Consider the following 19,344-nt stretch of genomic DNA (forward strand, 5'->3'; position numbering starts at 1 on the left):
TAGCCATATTCAATATGTTGTTTTCTTTTCTAAAGGCCCTTGGCTACTCAAATATGTAATCACTTGAAGTTTAAATGTGAACTGATGTGTTTTCTTGAAATTGACCATGTTTTCACCAAAATTTTACTAAGTGCCTGTTGTTGTTGTTTTTTGTTTTTACATGTTTCTGAATGTACGGCCTTCAAAACATTCTAACTTCAGATATCTTTGTAGAAATTGTTTGTCTTCACACTACGTCCCGCTGCTTTCATATGACCAACCCCTTTAAGTACGAGAGCATACAGGTTGTCTGGCCAAGGGCGTATAATTGGGTAGAAACACTTTTCTCCATGCACAGAAGTATGTTCTTGCTCACTCTCTTTCATCAAAACTTGTCCAAAACATTATCAAATGAAAACCGAATGGGACAAAATGAGAGCATGAGACAACTATAAAAAGCTTAGAGAATGAGTCACTGATAAAGACACCCTTTTCCACCAATTTAGTTGAATGACCAAAAATGTTGAGGGTGAGTCTATTGCTTTAGCTTTAAATATCATCGCTTTTAAATAAATATCACTTGAACACAGCAGCTGCCCTTCACATCGTGTGTTAGCTGGAATAAAATATTTTTACATTGACATCCATTAAAAAATAAAAATGTTTTTTCCTTCTCCTGTAAAGTTACAATTTAGGGAGATAAATGTTTTTAATTGGACACTGATCATATGTTAGCCTCATAACTTAGGTACAAAACTAAAGCAGCAAACTTTAGACACCAAACGTGTTTTGGCCAGCATTGTTCTCTGGTGTTAAGGGAACACTGTAAATAATGTTTCTGTGGTGTAACAGAATTAGTTAATTGTTAATTAATTTTATTGTGATTGATTCACTGAAGGGTTCTTGGCCCAGAAATGTAATCTGAGCAGAAAGTAAGAATTATATGTAATATAAATGACTGAATGTTGATGATACATTCATATCATAAAATGGACTACAGACATACATGAGGGAAGAAGGAAGATTAATGACATGAGGGAATTTCTCTATGATAAGTACCGTAAATTCTTAAAGGGAGCTGTAGTTTATCTCAGAGTTGGATCTGAATCTAGGAGTCACTGGAGATGACCTGGCTAAATTTCTAAAGAATACAATTTCCAAAGGTTTAGTTTCTTATGAGAAAAATTAAACCATATACATCTGTTGCTATAGGGGTGTACTCCTGATTAAAGTAGGAACTTCACTCGCCGAGGGACACTTCACTAATGGACACGAGTCCATCTCAATCCATCTCATTAAACAGATTGGATGCATTATGGTAAAAGATAAAGACATACACAATCTCTGACTCTCTCTGCATGTCTGTGTCAAACTGAATCTGATGTCTGAAGGGGTTTATGACAAATATTTCTTGGTGTTCTTATGTGAATAGTTTTATATGATTTGCACATGCACTTTACTCCGTTGTTATATTTGTGTCAGTCTTCTAGATTGTCCTCTTCCTTCTTTTTCTCCAAATACCATGTGTTATTGTGTTCTTCTAGCTCTCTCTCTCTCTTACAGTGGCACTGAATGTCATTACTATGAAAAGAAGAACATTATTTCATTGATTTTCTGTAACTGCTTATGAATTGCAGGACTATGGTGCATTTGGAGCCTTCCTGGGCCAGAATCACTGGGCGCAAGTCAGGAACACACCTGGACACTCACACCTATGGGACCTGTAACTGTACATGTAAATGTAGATGTAGAATAGAATATAGATACAGGGCTTTAGAAACTCGAATAAGTGCAAAGCGACTGTGAAGATTTGAGGGAGACAGCGGTCAAGATTATATTCAGTTTGAGCCTGAGACCATAAGATAAACTCAAGTGAGTTCACACACCTTCTTTTTACAGTTCACAGCTTCTCTGTGTCTAGGGTTGTCTTTTAGTTTGCCTCTATAATGTTTCCTCATCAGTATTCCTTTCACTCATTCATCCAATTATTCATTTTTCCAGCCCTGTCTATTCTATCTCCACGCTTTGAGGGCCACAGATCTGTACAAATTTACCCTATATTATCGCCTCTAGTTCAGGTAATGAAAGGCTCAATAATGAAGTAACAGGTACAACAGTCAGCTGAAGTTTGAAGGGGCCCTCTACGAATGTAGACTGCACATTATGTGCAAAAATGCTCTACATTTTCACATACTACCTTCTATAAATATTGTAGGGTTTTAGGAACTTCACTTCCTTTGAAATAATGTCTATTAACATAATTAACTCAGCCACAAATAAGAACACACTCTCTTTTATAAATATTTACAGACCACCAGGGCTCTATTCAGAATTCTTAAAATAATTTGGTGAATTAGCTCTGTGCTAAAGTAATAATTGTATGAAACTTTAACATTTAATTTCAAGAAAAGTGAGGATCCACTAAAAGCAGCATTCCCATCAATCATACACTCATAGACAATGTTGGTTTCACCCAAAATGTATCAGGTGCTACACATTATTGTAATCATACACTAAACTTAGTTTTGACCCTCAATCATCAGCAATCTCAGACCACTACCTAAATTCATACAAACTGAGTTTAGATTACAAAATATGTACATGCCCACATTACTATTTAGAGTGTTCACTAAACCCATCTACAGCCTCTAGTTTTACTGAAAACATCACAGATATATTGCCCTCAGTCAGTGGCCAGTCAGACCCACTGGAGCCTAGACTGGAGACAGACTAACTGACAATTTAGATAATGCACTTTGATCAACTTTAGATAGTGTAGCACAAATTAAGCATAAAAAGTGACGACAGAAAAAACCCGCTCCTGGAAGTATTTACCTGTGCCTGGAAAAACAGCCTTATAGAATATAGAAGGGCACTTATCAATGTGCGTTCAGCCTATCTGCTCTCCCTGATTGAAAATTATAAAGACATTCCTAGACAGGATTTGAGTGGAACACTGGTTTCTCTATATGAAGTAGCTCTTCCAGTTCTAATAGATAGTTTAATTGTAGGAACCTTGAATGTAGAAAGGCTACATTTTAATAAAATTGATTTTACAGAACATTGATGTTGTCCTCCATGCATTTTAACAATGTTGGTTGATGGCAGCGCAGCGGTGTAATGATTCCAGGTCATACAATTAGTCCATGTAGCTGTATGCAAGTGTGGTATGTCTAATATGTGTAATAGTCTGGAATCTGTGGGAAGGGCTGAAGTGAAAATGTCTTTGAAATGCTGCAGGACTGCTTTGTTAAGAGGCTTCAGAAGGGCTTCACACTGGGCTTGTTATTCGGCTCACTGCTTATGTGTAGCTGTGCATGCCAGTCTTTAGTAAGCGCAGTCCAAGGTGTTTTATTAGAAGCAAAGCTCAGAATAATCAGAGACCCACCTGGGGAGGGACACTGTGTGTATGTGTGTATGTGTTTAGCCTCCAAGGATTGTTATGCTCTAAGAAAACTTCCCTGCAATGGACTCGGCATGGGATTTTGATACTTGATTACATCACTCTGTCTAATGTAGGGAAAGGGACTGGGGATAAGAAGGCCAGTAAGATGTAATCTGAGAGAGGAAATGCTACATAAAGAAAATAACACGCACAGACAATATAAAGGATCAAATGGACTTACAACGTTAATGACACTAATGATCTTTTTCTTTTTTTTTTATGTATCTGGTGTCATGGTTCAATTGGTCAATGGTCAATTCTGAATCATAGTCTAACCTGTGTTGGGCTGATAACCACAGAATGTCCTGATGTATAATTGAGCTTTTAAATGTCTTAAAGATAAAAAGATTTAAAAACAAATCTTTTTGTTTCTGACATGTGCATAACAAAAAAAATAAATACATAAAACAATACATTAAAACAAAAAAAGCAATTCATACATTTCAGCTGTATTTATTAATCTTATTAACTGAAAAAAACAGCTGTAACACAAATCTAAAACAGTAAAAATAAATACTTAGTTCTCTTATGTTATCTAACAGACACCCACCTTGGCCAGCAGGATGCTGTTTGATGGGGAAGGGGGTCAGCCATCCTACTCAAGCCCATGTTTGCTCTAGACTCCCCACCTTGGACACCTGTGGTGTCACCTGGGATGTAACTGGTGATAGGGCCAACCATTAGATTTTATTTATTTATTTTTTTTCATTTTTAAACTAGAGGAAGCCCTATGGGGTTTTGGGTAACATCATTGCCATGTAGCTGCATGGTTTTGGGGTCCTGGGTTGGTTCACTACCTCAGGTCACTGTCTGTGAGTTTTGTTCTTACACTGTCTACATGGGTTTCCTCTTAATGGTGATACATTTTTCATTAAAAAATTCAATAGCTTTTCAACCTTTGATGATATTGTTTCAAAACAAATTGTATTTGATCAAGTGCCACCCACATGACATACTACACCTCTTATTTTGGTCAATTTAGCCATTACTGGCCCATGGTGATACATTGTTCATTATAAATTTCAATAGCTTTTGAACTTTTGATGATATTGTTTCAAAACAAATTGTATTTGATCAAGTGCCACCCACATGACATACTACACCTCTTATTTTGTCCAATTGAACCATTACTGGCCCATGGTGATACATTGTTCAATATACATTTCAATAGCTTTTCAACCTTTGATGATATTGTTTCAAAACAGTTGTATTTTATCAAGTGCCACCCACATGACATACTACACCTCTTATTTTGTCCAATTTAACCATTACTGGCCCGTGGTGATGGGTTTTTGAAAATAAATTTCAATAGCTTTTGAACCTTTGATGATATTGTTTCTAAACAAGTTGTATTTGATAAAGTGCAAGCCACATGACATACTACACCTGTTATTTTGGCAAATTTAACCATTGCTGGCTTATGGTGATAGATTTTTGAATAAAAAGTTCAAAAGCTTTTGAACCTTTTTTGATATTGTTTCTAAACAAGTTGTATTTGATCAAGTGCCACCCACATGACATACTACACCTGTTATTTTGGCAAATTTAATCATTGCTGGCCCGTGGTGGGGCCATAGGATACATTTGAAGAAAGCTGGAGCAGACATTCCCAGAAACAGAGACTGTTTGTCTGTAAAGGGCCATTGTGGATCTAGGACATTGTCCAAGACAAGTAGCAACACATCTCATCTTATGCATTACAGAAGGTAGTCTCTGTTTCTGGGAATGTCTGCTCCAGCTTTCTTTAAATGTATCCTGTGGATACACCAACCTTTTGCATATACCTACTGTATGTACACTTCTGGCAAAAGTTATGTCTCTCATGAGTCAGACAACTTAATTTTTACATTGAAAGTAATTTTTTTGGATTATAACTATTGATGTTGTTTTGTGTGTATATACTTACATTCTGCAAAATATTGACAGTTGGTCTATAATAATATTTTAAAACCTGAAAATGACCTGAAAACATTCCAATTCAACTGAAATTTCTCAAAGATGCATCACCATGGGCTAGCAATGGTTAAATTGACCAAAAAAAGATGTGTAGTATGCCATGTGTGTGGCACTTTATTAAATACAATTTGTTTTTAAACAATATCATAAAAGGTTCAAAAGCTATTGAAATTTATTTTCAAAAACCCATCACCATGAGCCAGTAATGGTAAAATTTGACAAAATAACATGTGTAGTATGTCATGTGGGTGGCACTTGATCAAATACAATTTGTTTTGAAACAGTATCATAAAAGGTTCAAAAGCTATTGAAATTTATAATGAACAATGTATCACCATGGGCCAGTAATGGCTAAATTGACCAAAATAACAGGTGTAGTATGTCATGTGGGTGGCACTTGATAAAATACAACTTGTTTTGAAACAATATCATCAAAGGTTCAAAAGCTATTGAAATTTGTAATGAACAATGTATCACCACGGCCAGTAAGGGTTAAATTTGCCAAAATAACAGGTGTAGTACGTCATGTGGGTGGCACTTGATCAAATACAATTTGTTTAGAAACAAAATTATGAAAGGTTCAAATACAATTGAAATTTATTCTCAAAAACACATGACTACGGGCCAGTAATGGTTAAATTTACCAACGTAAGAGATGTAATATACATCATGTGCGTGGTTCGTCAGCTTCGTTTTTACTGTGTAGTGTAGTTTGTAAACGGTCCCTTAGTTCTCGCGGAGATGGCGGCAGCCCATAGTAAACAATATATTTCGTGTTTTTTAAATGGCAAACATTTCTGACATAAACTTGTAACTTGAGTTGTAGCTGCTTGTCTTGGATCCCAAAACAATACTTTGCAAGTATTAAGTCATTTGCATGCACCGTTTGAGAGCTGTTGAAGAAAGAAATCTGAATATGCGAATATGAACTTTACCGGAGTTGACAATTACATGGCCATTTTCCAATCTCTATTTTTCTATGCATTAACGGTTAAATATGTAAATAGCCTCTAGTTTACTGATGTGTCGGTCGCGAACGAACCGGTTCAAAGAGCCGGCTCTTGTAAGTGAACGATGAGAGCCGGTTCATGTTTAAGACCGAGCCATTTTTTCTAAGGCTTGTCATTCAACCAATCAGAGAACAACAAGCTGAGACACTTGGTTTTCCTGAATGCCAATCTGCCTTCTAGGGCTGTAACAACTAATTGATTAAATCGATTAAAATCGAGTGTTAAAATAGTTTGCAACTAATTTAATAATCGATTTAGTTGGGTCTAAGTTATGATACACATAGGTACAGTTGCTACACGTGACTAACTCTGGAAGAAGGGTTTAAAAAAATGGCGGAGGCGGTCACACAAAAGGATAATGATAGATAGCACAAGCAGAGAGAAAAATGTACGACCCAAGTCATCAAAAATATGGGAACACTTTACATTAACGCCTTCAAGGAACAGCGTTAGGTGCAAAATGTGCACAGCTGATCTCGCATGGCACAGCAGCACAACATCACATCACTGCATGAGCGTCTGAAAATGAAGCCTGTTGGAGCTGTGTGTGAAAGAGATGAAGTATAGTAAGTTAATTCTACTTTTTCTCTCACTCAATGTTACTAGAGCCTGCTAGAGTAGTTAAACAACATTTGTTTTCTTAGTACATTGATATTACACTCGCGTTTAGCGAACAAGCCTTAGCTTCCCCCCGAGTTTTCTCTTCCACCTTAAATGTGTCAGCTCGACCAGCAGTTCCAAAACAGGCCGTAGTTTTAGTCGAGCTAGCGTTAGCGATGTTAGTTTTTCCTCTCACTCAATGTCACTAGAGCCTGCTAGAGTAGTTAAACAAGATGTCTCATTTTTAGTAATTTATATCACTCTTGTATTTAGCGAGTTTTCCGTTCCACCTTAAATGTGGCGGCAGTTACATTCAGAGTTAAAAAAAATCCAAACATTTTTTAAAATAATGTATTTAAAGCCTTTTTCAATGTCTTTTCTGACTGGCATTGCGTGTTAGTGTTTGAGTATCACAGCCAAGTGTTTATTACATTAGAAGTGTATATTACATTACATACACTGTTAAATATTGATAAATATACAATTAATGTAACGGTTGGGTTAATTCTTCATGTAAACACTAATTTTTAATAATGGTAGGTTGTGTGTTCCTTATACAATTACAACATCATTTATCTAAAATCTTAAATATTTTTACCATATCTGATCATGTGTTAGTTGAATTTCCCTTTTATTCTCAGCACATGGCAGCATCACCCAATATCCATTTATGTAATTTCAAGTTGCCTGCATTTTTGTCTGCATTTTAAATCAGTAGTTATTAACTTAAAAAAGATGTATGTTCATATCTACACTTTCTCTCTTACCTCAGATAAAAACAGCCCATCATTGCTGACTATGTTTTGAAGATCTGCACACCACAGCAAGCAGCTGTTCTCACTGATGGTATCCTGAATATGCTCATAACAGACAGGAAACCAAATTTGGCTTGTTTTCCTTTTTATCCGATTAATAATCGATTAATCGAAAAAATAATCGACAGATTAATTGATTATCAAAATAATCATTAGTTGCAGCCCTACTGCCTTCCAAAAAATAGTTGAAGAAAATGTTAAATCAGTTAAATGTTTGTTGACAGTTGTGGTTGTTTTAATCACTACTGCTGAATGCTGCTGTTTTGCTCTTTGCAGAGTATTTGTTTATTTTATTATCCAGAAATGGATGATTATTTAATTTAATAAGCTATTTTGTAATACCTAACTTTTAGGTTCCATTGGCTATATTTCAGAGTTTACAAGTGATTTTTTATTAAGGTGTTTAAATAAAAATCCAGTTATTTATACAATTGAATGTGTCAGTGCAATCAGTGAGTTATTACAAGACAGCCATAAAAACAATTGGCCATTGCAACACTATGTATTATTTTTAATATTGAACAATAATATTTTGTCTATGTAGTCATGTAAAATGTAGGTAATATTGTTTTCTATCAGTGGAAATAAGTGGTAAAACAAAGAGCCATTTAGGAGCCAAAAGAGCAGGCTCCCCAAAAAGAATCGAAATTCCCATCACTACTCTAGTTTGATTTGTTGACTCTTTAAAGAATTGAAATAAGTTGCACACTGTTCTGAAATAGAGTGACTAGACGTCCTATTTTCGCAAGATATGTTCTCTTTTTGGGACCTAAATAAATGTGTCTCCAAAAATAACAGATTTTGCTGTCCAAGTCCTGTCCCCGTCCCAATTATTGCTCTATGCCCTAAACCCTTCCTTGAGCTAAACAAAAGGGCACGAGATTTCAAGTGTTCAAGGGGTCGGAGCTGAGAGCAGAATTGGGACGCACTTCGCCGCGCGACTTTGTGTTTACGTCACTACGACTTATAAACCGTTTTCAGCAGAGCTCTGCTCAACATTAATGTGTTTAACTGGAGCAATTGAAATGTGGTGAAACTTGTCATGGTAAAATATAATGATGTGGGTGGTGTGATGGGGTGTTTCTTTTTCTGCTCTGTATTTGACCACACTGAAAGTCATCTCGTCTGTCCCAATAATGACACAAATACTCAGACACATATGACCGTTGCTTAGCTTCTATTACGTTACAGGAACACATTAGAAATCTCTATAGTATTGAAGCCAGAACAGAACACAGCTGTGAATTATATTACATACTGCGCGTCAGCCATGTTAACTGAACCCACTGCAGATCAACATCACTAAGTAGACTATACTGACATCTCCCATGTCAGTATAGTCACCAATGATGAACTAGATGTCGAAATGGTGGGAAATACCTGTGTGTGACAACAAACTGGACTGGAGTCCTACTCCTCTGCAGTGTACACTTTTATCTTATCTCATTAATTCATTGTCTGTGACACCGTTCTCCAATTCAGTATCATGATGTGTCCAGAACTTATCCAGAATCACTGGACACAAGGATGGGGACACACCAAGTAATGAGCACAAGTCCATCACAGGGCAACACACACTCATACCTATGGACACTTTTTGAGTAGCCAATCCACCTACCAATGTTTTTTTTTTTTTTTGGACCGTGGGAAGAAAGCAGAGCTATGTCTGTAAGGAGTTTGGTGTGTTCTCCCTGTGTCATGTGGGTTTTCCCTCCGATTTCCTCCCACAGTCCAAACACACATGTTGGTAGGTGAATCCAGGACAAGTCTCTCCATGGTCTTCATGATGTGGGACGTCAGTGCCACCGGCCTGTAGTCCTTGATGTCCGCGGCCCAGTGACATCAAGGACTACAGGCCGGTGGCACTGACGTCCCACATCATGAAGACCATGGAGAGACTTGTCCTGGATCACCTCCGGCCCATGGTCCAGCCACTTCTAGACCCCCTCCAGTTCGGCTACCAGCCTCGTCTGGGGGTTGAGGATGCCATCATCTACCTGCTGAACCGAGCGTATGCTCACCTGGATAAGCCAGGCGGCACTGTGAGGGTCATGTTTTTTGACTTCTCCAGTGCGTTTAACACCATTCAGCCTGCTCTCCTGGGTGACAAGATGAACGTGATGCAGGTAGACGCCCCCCTCGTGTCCTGGATTGTTGACTACCTGACTGGCAGACCACAGTATGTACGTCTGCAGCACTGTGTGTCAGACAGAGTGGTCAGCAATACTGGAGCCCCGCAGGGAACTGTCCTCTCTCCCTTCCTCTTCACCCTTTACACCACTGATTTCAACTACTGCACAGAGACTTGCCACCTCCAGAAGTTTTCTGATGACTCTGCACTTGTTGGATGTATCAGCAGGGGTGATGAGGATGAGTACAGGGAGACGGTGAACGACTTTGTTGCGTGGTGTGAGCTGAACCATCTGCAGCTCAACCTGACAAAGACAAAGGAGCTGGTGGTGGACCTGAGGAGGGACAAAACGCCAGTGACCCCTGTGTCCATCAGGGGGGTCAGTGTGGACATTGTGGAGGACTATAAATATCTGGGCGTACACATTGACAATAAACTGGACTGGGCTAAAAACACAGACGCCCTTTACAAGAAGGGCCAAAGTCGTCTCTATTTTCTGAGGCGTCTGAGGTCCTTCAACATCTGCAGAACTATGCTGAGGATTTTTTATGAGTCAGTTGTGGCCAGTGCCATCCTATATGCTGTTGCATGTTGGGGCAGTGGGTTGAGGGTGGCAGATGCCAACAGACTTAATAAACTGATCCGTAGAGCCAGTGAGGTTGTGGGTGTAGAGCTGGACTCGCTGACGGCAGTGTCTGAGAGGAGGATGCTGTCTAAACTGCAGGCTATTATGGATAATGGCTCCCACCCTCTTTATCACATGGTAATGAGACACAGGAGCACGTTCAGTGCAAGACTCATTCAGCCAAAATGCACTACAGAGCGCCACAGGAGGTCATTCCTACCAGGGGCTACCAGACTTTATAACTCCACACTTAAAGCACGACACCTTTCACATGTACAGTAATAACAATAGAACAAATTTTTTAATTATGAGTGTAACAACTCAAATGTGCAATACTCTTACTGCTGTATACAGTATATCTGTATTTATTATTATAGATGTGTACATATTGTAAATTTCCTTTTGTGTTAAATTTTTTATTAGAGTGTTTATTCTTTTACAACTGGTTGCTACTGTAATAATTGCAATTTCCCCCTGGGATCAATAAAGTATTTCTGATTCTGATTATCTACTCCAAACTGTCTACAGGTGTAATTGTGTGTGTAAATGTGTGGGTGTGTGAATGCCCTGTGATAGATTGCCACACCCTCCACAATCTGTTCCTGCTTGATGATTCTGGGTAAGATCTTGAGCCTCCATGACCCTGAACTGGATAAACGGTTACAGACAACAACTGAATGAACAGCTTTTATGTTTAGGTTTTGTAGAATCATTCTCTCTTATAGTCTCATGTCTTTCTTATTCGGGTATAAGGACACTATTGGTCGCAGAAGCTGGGTTTTCCAAGGGCTGAAGAGCAGTGGTGGCTGTTACACAGATAGACCATTCTGTGCTTCACTGCCAGAGTTAGTTCATCTGGTGGCTCCAAAGGCATAACTGCAGGTGACCACTTAAGATAAACAAAGCACATTTCACTGAGAACTGACACCCACACTGTCTGGCTTAATGACTTTTATTAGAAAGGCTGCTATTAACATTCAAGTCATATGTAGTTTTCATCAGAACCATGTGCTGCCTACAGATATTCAGTCACTGATTAAGAAATCTTGTTACACCGACAATTTAAGTCTGTTGTCAGATTACAAAGGTCAGACTTCCAAGCCCAAGCAAATCCATGTAATCCATGTTCTATTTGATTCAGTGCTTCTGTGTTTTCTACGTTTATAAGGTGTTAATATAACAGTCAGTTATGTAAATAATAATATTTTAAACCGTGTTCCCTGGTAATTTTAAATTTCAGTTGTTTTGTCTTTTAAACTGTCTTACAAAGCTGTAATAAAGAAATTATGCTGGCTGATTTATAACATATTACAGTTCAGCAGCTCACAGTCCTGACCATTTACATATTATCTGTCATCAGAGGTTTAGTTCTTTAAAATTCAGACGGGCATGTTACATTTCTCTAAACCCACTGACAGTAATAGCTGGAGACCCATTTTGAACTAAAACTGCTTACAACTTCAAACCAAGTACACAGAGAAAAACACAACTTTTAGAGGATCTGTGAGATTCTCTTGTTGAGCACTTGACCTGCATCGGCACTGAGACTTTTATACTTGGTCCTGCAAGTGCCATTCAGAAGAACAAAAGCTCCATCAGGGAGCAGAAGTGCTGTTTTCCGTCTGATAACCCTCTGAGCAAGGGGCAAATTGAAAAACAAGTGATGCATTCAAGTCCAAAACAGCAGATTTCCTTTTGAAATGTCATGCCAGCTTCATTTAAAATTCACTTCAAATCTTCACCTAAAGATCTGGAGGGACACTCAAGTTCAGTGTCTTTGTGCCCAATGCCTGCCTTTGCCTGTCAGGTTGCCTCTGTCATCAAGCTAGACACATACATACACACACTCTTCAGTCATGAATTTTGTTGATTAACATTGGTAAATAGCTAAAAATCTTTACGAAAATAAAAAAAATAAATAAAAGAACTTCTGAGCCTTTATATTTCTTCTAAAAAAAACTACCTCTTTGTGAACATGTATTAAACATTTTTTGAGCAAATTCAAATTTCCATGCAAACTCCTACGCTGTCTCATTCTGGACAGCTAATCCTCTAGCATCCATTGCTATTTGCTGTAAGTTAATATAATTCTGCTCAAATGGGGGTGATATAATTACAGCAATCATACCCATAATGCTTTTCAATCCACAGCAATGTTCTGTATATAAACTGAACCGCAGTTTACTGAAAGAATTTCCCTGTAAAATTACATCAGTTTTTACAGTGTAGATGTGGGCAACAGCACACATATGGCCCATATAAAGTGTACCTGTGGCTGAGTTGAGGCACCCATATTTTACCCTGAGTCACAGTTGTCATTCAAGGCCAAATGTGGGCCATAAGAGGACTGCAAACGTGCATTTGGGCCAAATTGTTATTGTTATCTGAGTTAAAGCAAAACCTATACGCAGATAAATATATCATGGTCATTGTGGGAATTACCCTGCCAACCCTGGAAGGGGGACACCTCAGACAGGAGTTTGATGATCAAGGCATTTGTTTTCACAAATGAACATCATTCATTCATTCATTTTCTGTAACCGTTTATCCTGTTCTGGGTCGCAATGGGTCCGTAGCCTACCCAGAATCACCGGGCACAAGGCAGGAACACACCCTGAAGGGGGTGCCAGTCCTTTGCAGGGCAGCACACCCTCACATATTTCACTCACACCTACGGACACTTTAAGTCACCAATCCACCTACCAACATATGGTTTTGGACCATTGGAGGAAACCGAATCACCCGGAGTAAACCCACACAGACATGGGGAGAACACACCAAACTCCTCACAGACAGTCACCCAGAGCGGGGCTTGAACCCACAACCTCCAGGTCCCTGGAGCTGTGTGACTGCGACACTACCTGCTGTGCCAGCATGCCTCCTCATATGAACGTCAGTGAAACTGAAAAAGCATATACTGTCAGCTGAGCATTCAACAAAACCAGCGTCTCTCTGTCTGTCTCTCCCCCACACACTCTGCTGAGAGATTGAGTGGGAGGAGTTGTCCCCTGCCCCCAAGGAGTCCTTGCTCCTCAGGGCTTGGCTCCGAGCTCCTCCTCCCAAGTTAAATATATTGCTTCCTACCCAGCTCAATACATCACCAGGGAGATTGCTAGAGCCAATGGTAAAATGACTATAACATGACTATTAATATAATATTGAGTTTATTAATTATAATTGAATAACCTTTTTTTTCTCACAACTTTATACCAGCTACAGTTAATGCATTTATTTTTCATCTATATTTCTGTCCCCATTATGTTATGTAATGTCCTCGAAAATGTATGCACACCAACTTCCTATCTCTGTTAAATACAAACACAGGTGTTGGAAGTCATCCTAAATACATGCACAAACACTGCAGACTGCATAAAATAAACACCATATGCACACCAAATGTTCCAATCTGTAGAGACATTTAGCTCCATTTATCCTGCCAGTCTGCACAGTGCTCTAGGTCTGTGATGCTGCTTTCCAGTGGGAAAGTGCACATAATTATAGAAGCAGGAAGGAAGCCCCGTTATAGCTGATGATGTTGGTAGGACATGCTGCCTCTCAGTTCAGGTGCTTCTTGTACTGAGCAGTTATAACTTAATAGTCTGATTCTACCTTGTGTTTTTCATGAAAGCCCCTGTCCTAGATGTCATTAGCTCCTGTCTGAGTGCTCATGATTATCTGCTACACAGAGACATGGAAGATTTGTAGCTCTTGTGTGAGTGGGTTTTTGTTTTTTTCCTTTTTTAAAATAATTTTTGGTTGTTGTTTTTTAAAGTGATGAAAGATCGAGATACAGATTCTGTTCTAATGTTTATTTTTAATATATTTATTAAACGTAGAGTTTGTTCACATTAGTGCTAAACAGACTTTGGATTGAATTTTATTGTTACTTTGGCACATTCAGTGTTGCAGGAGAACAGCTGTGGCTGGGTTCTGATGTGTGTGGAAAGTGAAGTGTTTGTGTGTACACTACAGAGGCACCTCTGGTGAAGTGACGGCAGAGGAACAGGAGGAGCTGCCCCCGACGGTTCAGGATGCTGAAATTAACCTCCTCAAATCAGGAGAAATCACATGAGAATTTGTATAATACCAGCACACTTCCTTAGTCAATGGCCTGAAGTTCTCTGTTCACAAGCCTGCGCTTGTGTTCCATTTACAGCTATGGATCTGAAGTTGGTAAAAATCCCGTCAGATCATGTCTGAATAGAGAAATGGACACCAGTGTAACCAGAGTGAAAATGAATAAGAATGCAAGGTCCAGAAACATTATGGGTCTTATAGTGGATTTTTATAGGTTTTATTTGGGAGGTATGGTCATCTTCATTTCAGTTGAAAAATATGTATTGGTCTTCAACAGCTTCCATAAAAAGTTTAAGTTTTGATAATTGTACCATTTATCTGATATAAATAAAAAATGAAAGTTATTGCATGCATTTAACATACAGTGTATCTGATTGTTTGATTGAATGTGAAATAGTGTCGCATTCACACAGCTCCAGGGACCTGGAGATTGTGGGTTCAAGTCCCACTCCAGGTGACTGTCAGTGAGGAGTTTGGTGTGTTCTCCCCTTGTGCACGTGGATTTCCTCCGGGTGCTCCATTTTCCTCTCGCGGTCCAAAAACACAAAAGTGTCCGTAGGTGTGAGTGAATGTGTGAGTGTGTGTTGCCCTGTGAAGGACTGGTGCCCCCCCCCCCCCCCCCCCCCAGGGTGTGTTTCCACCTTGTGCCCAGTGATTAGAGGTAGGCTCCGGACCCACCGTGACACTGAACTGTATGAGCAGTTACAGACAATGAATGAATAAATGAATGATCTTTGTGTTTTTTCAGCTGACTTACAGAATCTTACCTGCAAAAACCTTTTTATTGAAGGTACTGACAGTTGTTGGATATTGGGTTGGATTCATGTTGTTAAAACCTGATGAAGGCCTACATGCCAAAACACAGGTCATATACAATGTTCTGTGATCTCCAAATTACTTCTAGTGCTTCTAAGATGTTTCCATTTTGTTTAACTAGACACTTAATAAACATGTTTATTCCATATGATGTTTGTTTGCTCCTCTGTAGCGCTGCATCTTCCACTTTGGTGATTGTTCACTCAAGCTATTTGTGAGGTTCAGTAGCCACAGTGTCATCTCCATCAGCTTTGTTGACTACGGCCCCATGGTTAAATGTCTGAAGACTGCCTTTTAATCTGGTCTATAGAGAATCAGTGAGAACATCCATGGAGCAGTCCAAGGTAACTCAGTCACTCACAAACAAACTGACTTTCATTCTACTTCTTTCTTCAGTGCCCTAATGGGGTTCACCCAGAAATGCTTAAATGTCTCATAATCACTGAAATATAATCAGTTACTCATAGTAAGGTGATCAGATGTCAAATGGCCATGATGATTGGTTCCCTTCATTGATAACCAAGTTAGTCAAAGAGAAAAATAAAATAAAGACCAAATCAGCTGCTCCTGTTCTGGAGTTCGCCTAGTGAAGCAGACCCCTCCTCACTGGGAAAGAGATGTTACAGTGCAGATCATAAAAATACAGCATATTATTATTCATAGCTATCACACTGCAACTTGATAGCACTGGTTGTCCCAGTCCAGCAAATTAGCATATATCTTACTGGAGCTTACAGATGACTCCCTGGAGCTTTTTTATCATTGCAGATGGAAGTAAATGTGGAGCATTCATTTTGTGCTTTAGGTTCTGATCCCCCTGACTCACTCTGCACACACAAAGAGATAATTCACTACCACCTCAAAACCAGGAGCCACATACTGATTTTATGAATGATGGTAGTTATAGTTTTAGAGGGGTTTTTTCAGCATGCTTATGCCATTTTCGTCTTAATATTGGCATTTTGTGGATCTCAGTGGAAATAATTAGTTGCCTCTTGGGCACAGAAAAAAAATAATCTACAACAGAAATGACTGGCCACAGAGATGCTACAGATCTAATTTAGAATAAGGTGTTTTAAGAGTAAGTATGTATATCTGCTTTATAACCTCAGAATTATTGCACTAAATGTGTAAAAACACTGGTTTAACACGTCTGCACACCTGTATGAAATAGGGCCATGTGTTTTTTCATTCTCTTTCCAGTTATCTGCATTTATGTTAAATTACAGTCTTATTCTATGCAAGAAAATTATGTCATGACATTTTTATAAGATTACTATAACATTACTACCGCCTCCTTCTTTCTACACTCGCTTTCCACTGACAGGTTATGTGCACAGTTTCAGATTGTCCTTCTGTTGTCCAATTCACATTTGTGTATACTACAGTCCAGCATTTGAATACTGCCTTTGATGAGATGCATAAATTTAACAGAGGTGACCCCTTTTTTTTTTTACTAAAGATATGAGCTCCATAGCCCATAAAACCTAAAGTCAAGTATGAGCCCTCAGCACTGCAGGAAAGGAACAAGTGCACCGTTCCTAGCTATCTTACTGTGAATTTAATTAAACCAAACGAACGGAAATGCATCTGTGTAAAGAAGCCTTAAAGAATAATTTGATTTCACTGAAAATGAGCTATACACAGTGTATCATGGCTACAATTAACTGCAGTGATTTATTGAAAACAAGCAAAATAGCTTTCCTCTGCCTGGTTGTTCTTAAACTGCCTGAGTTTATAAATGAAGCACATGTGGCATCATGTCAGATATTTCATTGACTATAAAACACTAAGCTCATAAATCATCTCTCTCTGGGAAACTGTTTACTGAAACAGGAGGAAGTTTAGGTCTAACTTGCTTTGTGTTTTTTTTTATTATTATTTCCTGAAGTTTGCCTTGAAAAACAACAGGAAACAGAATAATGGACATTTTTTCTGACATTATTCAGCCCTGAACGATTGCCCTTTGCACAGGGACAAAGAAAAATAGCTAAATCGATTGCTACTTCTTTTAGATAAGTATGTTCATGCAATCAGCAACATGCCGCTATTCCATTTGAATTATGGATAGACATGATTATGTGCAGTTTTTTATATTTTTGTCTGAAGGATTGCTCCTGTGTAAAGATTATTTCAGAAATATACTTGGACAAAATGCAATAAGTGCATTTACGTACATTTCTGTAAAGTGTGAGATTACATATAGAATTATAGGACTATACACTCTCATGCTTTATTGTAAGCATGCTCATTATGTATCTTTGGGTTCCTACAGATATAAAGTGTGATTGGGATGGTGTGTATATCTGTGTGTAGAGTAGTTATCAATGCACGCATGCAATCTTTCATGAAAGCATCCCAATTCCAATAATGTCGAACATGCTGTCTAGCACGGTTCCTCTTTTTGTGTTTTTCAGGTAAAAATAGTTATGCATTATATGGAGTGCTTATAATGAACGTTCAAGTGATTCCCTTTTTAGCAATCCATTCCTGCTATCTGTATTATGTTTCCCTAAAATTAGATATACATGTTTCTGTTTCTACTTGTCCATTCAACAGGATGTGGCTGGATAGGTTCATAGGCCTGTGTTCTCATTCTGTACTCACCCATATTCCCCACCCTTCAGCACTGATCACTTCACCCACTGCTGTTTGCTGATTGCTCTGATTTCTTTCTGGATCCTTTAGCACCTCTTTATGTGCAGCACACTGCTCGGGTCTGGCTTCAACTCTCTGCCTAGCACTGCTCTGTGATGGCAGCACTGCCACTGCAAGTAAATCAAGGATTTGACTTGGTACTTTCTTCCAGCAGCTCAGTCACTTGTGCTAATGTCTGCCAGTGGGTGGGAGGAAATCAGAGCAAACTAATCTGCAGAATTCACCCACATACCTTAATTAACATGCTTTAACTGTGGGGAGCTGGACCAATGTCCTGGACAATTGGGTGATCTCCCTGATTAACCACCTGCTAAGCCTACTAAATTAGTGAGGAACTGGGACATCAATCTATGCATCCAGATTAAAGTCCAGACCTGCCGGGTTGCAACGTACACACAATAGTTTACAGAAACATAGCGTCCTGCAGACATGAAGTGACTCAGCGAACAGAAATATAATAGATTGTACCAGACCTAAAAAGTCTTAGACAAGAGGTAAACAAGAGGATGTGTAAAACGAGAGGAATATTGGACATGTGTTTGAAAATGGAAGCAGCAATGCAAGACACCTAGGTCCAGATTAAAGATGAAAACTCCTAACCTGGTTGTGTTTTATTTACAGAAAGTGATAACCATGAGGTAAACTGTGTTTTGTGTTTTATATGAAGAAGGCGAATGTTGAGAGGTGTAAATTCAATAGTTTAAAATTAAGGGTATTTTTCTTTGTGGTGTGTATGTTTTAAACAAATAAAGTTTTAAGATTTGTGAGAAGTTTTAGTGACATGATATACAGTCAGTTGTGGTTTGGACTGAAAATTTGGCAGAATTATTTTCAAAATTTTGTTTATTCAACCTATAGCGCTATCTGAGCTTCACATGAGTATTCAAACAGTAAATAATGCCAATAATATTCAAATGGAACCTTGGTGGAACTAAATGTTTGAGTTCTAAAATTGTGAATAAGAAGTAAGGATTTGCCTCCTAAAATGCCATTTATGTTTGAAAGGAATGTCATGTATGTAAGGTGTATTTAGACAGTTAAGCTTGTTAATTCAGGAAAAACAGTGTTGTTATTTTTTGTTATTTAATGATATATATCACTTGTGTACAGTGGGCAGTTCTTCAGCTAAGCACCTGAACAGAATGAAGTCATATTTACTACTTAGCCACCTGGTATATACAACTTTCTGATGAGCACCCGAGTAAAGGCTTGTAAATGCATGGAAAATGAAG

The sequence above is a fragment of the Hoplias malabaricus genome, chromosome 5 (assembly GCF_029633855.1).
Source record: "Hoplias malabaricus isolate fHopMal1 chromosome 5, fHopMal1.hap1, whole genome shotgun sequence".
Taxonomy (NCBI): domain Eukaryota; kingdom Metazoa; phylum Chordata; class Actinopteri; order Characiformes; family Erythrinidae; genus Hoplias; species Hoplias malabaricus.